At 39.6% G+C, this 6000-nt stretch overlaps 1 long non-coding RNA gene across 1 annotated transcript in view; it reads right to left on the bottom strand.

Annotated features, from left to right (window-relative positions):
- LOC137417576 (uncharacterized) overlaps positions 1–6000 on the bottom strand; it is a 106313-nt gene that overhangs the window by 1082 nt on the left and 99231 nt on the right. Inside the window, exon 5 of the long non-coding RNA XR_010982469.2 lies at positions 3251–3459. This is a non-coding gene — a long non-coding RNA (uncharacterized LOC137417576). The remainder of the gene's footprint in view (positions 1–3250; positions 3460–6000) is intronic.

Here is a 6000-nt window from a genome sequence, read left to right as displayed (position 1 = left end):
TTATTATTATTTATTTATTTATTCTTTATTTTTCCTTAATTAATCATAAATTAATTTTCCCCTATTTTAATTTAATTGATATGTTTGTTACTATTTGAGCCTCAATCCCTGGATATAATAAAATTAAGGTCTTCTCTTCTTCCTTCTGTGACACCACATTCCAGAGTCTATGCTATCCCACTCTTCCTCTTCAATTATTTAGTAAGGCTGATCCGCTGGTGTCTTCCAAGAAGAGTCAGCGAGCTATCGCCGGCACCCTGGACAAATGACAAATTCCTACCCTAAGCTACACGGGGCACTGCAGCAGCGACGAAGCCACCCTCCCAGCGAACTATGCAGCCCACAGCCACGTGCTGCGTATAAAAGTAGAAGAAGAAGAAGAAGAAGAGGGAAGAAGAAGCATGTGCGGCACCTCCATCTCATTCCATCCCCCATCCGTACCCATGATCTTTATTACCCCCGTTGACCTGACCTAGCCCAGCCCTATCATAAATCATATGTGGTTACTATGTTCCCTCCGCCTCCTCCTCTCTCTCCTTTTCATATCCGTTCATTCCCTTTTTATTTTGTGTTCAACTGTGGCCTCACCATCAGGTCATGCTTTCCTCCGCCAACGAAGGTGGACGATGGTCATGTTTTCACCACAGTTTGTCTGTGTCTTCCTGTCTGTCTGTTTCTTGCAAAATCAAGATTTTTCAAGTGTATTGGTTTGTTTTGTGCGTTATTCTGTCCGTATGTTTGTCGACGTTTGCTTGTCAGTCGTCGACAGGTCACAATTTTAACCGATCTTTACGAAACTTCACCAAATGATAGAGTTGGTCATAAGGGAAAACCCTGGTGATTTCGAGGTCAAAATGTCAAAAGGTCACCATAGGCCAAAGGTCAACAACTATGTCAAATTTCTAAAATCCTCAATTTTCATCTGATTAACTTGAAATTTGAAGAGGATGTGCATATCTAGTCAATAAATTCAACCACCAATTATTTTTGAGGTCACCATAGGCCAAAAGCTCAACATAGGCCAAATTTCTAAAATGCTCAATTTTCATCTGATTGACTTGAAATTTTACGAGGATTTGCATATCTGGACACTGAATTCAACCACCAAGCATATTGTAGGTCAACATTTTAGGTCACCAAAAGGTCAACATAGGCCAAATTTCTGAAATCCTCAATTTTCATCTGATTGGCTTGAAATTTGAAGAGGATTTCCGTATCAGCTCACTGAATTCAACCACCAATTATTTTTGAGGTCAACATAGGCCAAAGGACAACATAGGCCAAAGGTCAACAACTTAGGTGGAATTTCCAAAATCATCAATTTTAATCTGAAAAACCCTCAATTTTCATCCGATTGACTTGGAAATTGAACCCCATTTGCACATTGAGTCACTAAATAGGGAAACCAACTATTTTTGAGGGCAAAAGGTCAAAGGTCAAAGGTCAACTCAAGGTCAAACTTCCAAAATCAATTTTCATCTGAAAAAACCATCAATTTTCATCCGATTGACTTGGAAATTGAACCGCATTTGCACATCGAGTCACTAAATAGGGAAACCAACTATTTTTGAGGTCAAAAGGTCAAAGGTCTACTCAAGGTCAAACTTCCAAAATCCATTTTCATCTGAAAAAACCATCAATTTTCATCCGATTGAATTGAAAATTGAACAGCATTTGCACATTGAGTCACTTAATATGGAAACCAACTATTTTTGAGGTCAAAAGGTCAAAAGTCGGCTCAAGGTCTAACTTCCAAAATCATCAATTTTTATCTGAAAAATACATTTTCATCCGATTGACTTGAAAATTGAACAGCATTTTCACATTGTCACTAAATAGGGAAGCCAACTATTTTTGAGGTCAAAAGGTCAACTCAAGGTCAAACTTCCAAAATCAATTTTCATCTGAAAAAACCATCAATTTTCATCCGATTGAATTGAAAATTGAACAGCATTTGCACATTGAGTCACTTAATATGGAAACCAACTCTTTTTGAGGTCAAAAGGTCAAAAGTCGGCTCAAGGTCTAACTTCCAAAATCATAAATTTTTATCTGAAAAATACATTTTCATCCGATTGACTTGAAAATTGAACAGCATTTTCACATTGTCACTAAATATGGAAGCCAACTATTTTTGAGGTCAAAAGGTCAACTCAAGGTCAAACTTCCAAAATCAATTTTCATCTGAAAAAACCATCAATTTTCATCCGATTGAATTGAAAATTGAACAGCATTTGCACATTGAGTCACTTAATATGGAAACCAACTATTTTTGAGGTCAAAAGGTCAAAAGTCGGCTCAAGGTCTAACTTCCAAAATCATCAATTTTTATCTGAAAAATACATTTTCATCCGATTGACTTGAAAATTGAACAGCATTTTCACATTGTCACTAAATAGGGAAGCCAACTATTTTTGAGGTCAAAAGGTCAACTCAAGGTCAAACTTCCAAAATCTTCAATTTTCATCTGAAAACCCATCAATTTTCATCCTGTAGACCCAAGCTTTGATCAAGATCGTCAATTTTAATCTTGATGAAATGGACAATTTGCTGCATCAATGGAAAACTTGGGGCGGGGCAGATTTTGCATGTATCGTGCTCTGCATGACGTCTTCTTGTTTGTTTGTTTGTCTGTTTATTTGTTTGTCTGTTGTCTGTTTGTTTGTGAACAAGATATCTCAAAAAGTTGTGGACGGATTCGGACGAAATTTGGTGGAGAGGTTGGGTGTGTGACAAGGACGAATCGATTCGATTTTGGCGAAATCCGAATGCAGATCTGGATCAGAGAATTATTTAATTTTAAAGTGATTTTTCATCATTGAGATATCGGGCCAAAAATGATATATAGCATAACATTTCAAAAAGTTGTGGACGGAATATAACAAAATTTGGTGGATTAGTTGGTTGGGCGGCACAAACAGGTCGATTAGATTTTGGTTCAGGTCCGAATGCAGATCCGGCCTACCTGTGGGATACAAAACGTTAACTGTTCATCCTGGCGGAGTTATGCTCTCTACCGCATGTCATTCTAGTTCTTTCTGGCACCTTGCTCTTCCATGAGCCTCGACCTTTTATCAGAGTAACAACTCAAGCTACTATGGTGTTTACACATTCTGCTAGATCTATGAGATAGTAAAAGGTTTCTCAAACAAGGAACATCCTATTAAATCTAGAAATGAGTAAGTAATTGTGATTTGACAAGCACTAAACGCACCTATCCATTGTTTCAGATGGGATAGCACATTCCCACCTTGTCTCCTGTTCACTGTAGGGAATCATGTCTCTTGGAATTCGGAGGAAGAGTGTCTGCAAAGGTTGTCGATAATGGGCCGCCTGTTCGAGTCGGGCCGCTGTGTCGCAGTCGTCCGCCGATGGTCCGCTGAGATGATACTTGCCAGGTGTCCGGATGAAGTGCAGCCTCCTCGGCAGGGAAGGCTCCTGGGAATGTCTGAAACACCACTGGATGCACCACATTACGAGAAAGGTCTACGGGAAGCGAATGTTTTTCTTGGAGATTCTTCAACAGACTCCGCACCAACAACTGTTATTCTTACTATCTCGTGAATCCTTTTAGGACATCTACATATTATGTACAGAAAATGGTGGATTATCTGTTCTGTCTGTTTAATACATCCCCCCTTTGATAGAGAGGGCTGGGAATATCCCAAAAAACCTTGAGTTACGTTTTATATTTCATGTTATAATTCCATAGTGGAATTAAATAAATAAAAAATCCTTCCATTGAAGTGAGAAAAGCAGAACGAAAGAAGTGATCGGAGTCAAGAGAGGGGCCAAGTTCTGAGGTCACGTGGGATCGTAGCGTACAGTAGTGATGAGAGGGAAGTTTACTAATTTGTAGTTGAGGAAGTCATTTTGAAGGAAATGCATAAGGTGTGGAAGGAGTGGGATTTCAATATTTACACCACTCCTCTACACCTGAATTTACACCACCACTCTACACCTGAATTTACACCACCACTCTACACCTGAATTTACACCACCACTCTACACCTGAATTTACACCACTCATCTACACCTGAATTTACACCACCACTCTACACCTGAATTTACACCACCACTCCACACCTGAATTTACACCACCACTCTACACCTGAATTTACACCACTACTCTACACCTGAATTTACACCACCACTCCACACCTGAATTTACACAATTACTCTTCACCTGAATTTACACCACCACTCTAAACCTGAATTTATACCACTACCCCACACCTGAATTTACACCAATACACCACACCTGAATTTACACCAATACTTCACACCTAAATGTACAGCAGTAATGTACAGTTAAATTTATATTTTGCTGCACTAAAATTTTCACGAATCTACACCTGAATTTATACTATGCTGCAGTGAAATTTACACTACACTACACCTGAATTTACATACTGGTTGAAAGAGCTAAAAAAAATAATGGGAGGTTATATATTTCTTCATAGCAAAGGTGTCTGTGCTGCAGTGCACAAAAAGGGTTGGCGTCAGGAAGGGCATCCGGCCGTAAAACATGGCTTCAAAAAGGGGACCGAAAAACAACAACAACCACAGTTCCCGAAAAAGGCCAACCCCCGCTTGCGGGGAAAAATGGCCTCTAAAGGTGGTTTTTTTTTTTTTTATAGCAAAGGAAAATAATTTTTGGGAGCGATAGAGGCAGCAACTCTCAGTTGCCTATACACTTCCCAGGTAAAAAAACATTTTTTAAATCTGATTGAAAAAATTAAAATTTACTTGTGAGGTTGGATTAATCTGAAGCAACCTTTTCGAAATAAAATTGTCTAGTGCCTTCAGAAAGTATTCACACACCTTAACTTTTTTCATATTTTTTTGTGTTACAGCTTGAATTTAATATTCAGTTAAAGATTAAAATGCGGATTTTGCTTTTGTCACTGATCTACACATAATACCCTATAATGACAAGGTGTGTAATTTGTTTTTAGAAATCTTTACAAAATAATTTAAAATTAAATACAGAAATATCAAATTTACATAAGTATTCAGCCCTCCGAGTCAATGCTTCCTAGAAGCGCTTTGGCAGAGATTACAGCTTCGAGTCTTCTTGGGGATGTCTATATCAGCTTTGTACATCTGGATTTGTGGAGATTTGTGGATTTTGCACCTGAGCTCATCTCCCATTATCCCTTGTAGATTTGCTCAAGCTATGTCAAGTTGGATGGGGAGCATCAGTGAACAGCAATCTTCAAGTCTTTTCACAGATTCTCAATGGGATTCAAGTCTGGGATTTGGCTAGGCCACTCAAGGAATTTCACATTCTTCTTCTGAAGCCATTCCAGTGTTGCTTTGGTTGTATGCTTGGGGTCACTGTCCTGTTGGAATGTAAATCTGTGCTGCAGTCTAAGGTCTTTTGCACTCTGAAGCAGGTTCTCCTCAAGGATTTGCCCGTATTTGGCACCCTTCATTGTTCCCTCTATCCTTACAAGTCTCCCAGTCCCTGCCGCTGAAAAGCATCCCCATAGCATGATGCTGCCTCCACTATGATTCATGTTAGTGATGGTGTTAGATGGGTGATGAGCTGAGCTCCGTTTCTACCCAATTTATCATTTTGCATTTCGGCCAAATAATTCCATTTTCGTCTCATCAGACCACATCATATTTTGCCTCCTGCTCTCAGTCTTTCACGTTCCTTTTTGCAAACTCCAAGTGTTTTGTGATGTTGCTTTTTTCTCAGGAGTGGGTTCCATCCAGGTACTCTCCCATAAATCCTAGAATTGTGAAGTGCTGCAGAAACTGTTGTCCTTCCGGCAGGTTCTCCCATCTCAGCCAATGAACTCTGTAGTTCTGTCATTGTGGTCGTTGGGGTCTTGGTCACCTCCATGACCAAGGTCCTTCTTGCCCGGTTGCTCAGTTTAGTCGGTCGGCCAGCTCGAGGAAGAGTCTGGGTAGTTCCATATTCTTCACATTTCCTGATGATGAAGATTCAGGGCGAAGCCGCAGCCTCCTCCAGTTATTTACTCTAGTTTT

This window comes from Myxine glutinosa, chromosome 1 (genome assembly GCF_964187855.1).
Source record: "Myxine glutinosa chromosome 1, kmMyxGlut1.1, whole genome shotgun sequence".
NCBI classification, from domain to species: domain Eukaryota; kingdom Metazoa; phylum Chordata; class Myxini; order Myxiniformes; family Myxinidae; genus Myxine; species Myxine glutinosa.
The sequence above is the reverse complement of the archived record's forward strand: the minus strand, read 5'-3'. Positions and strand labels throughout refer to the sequence as shown.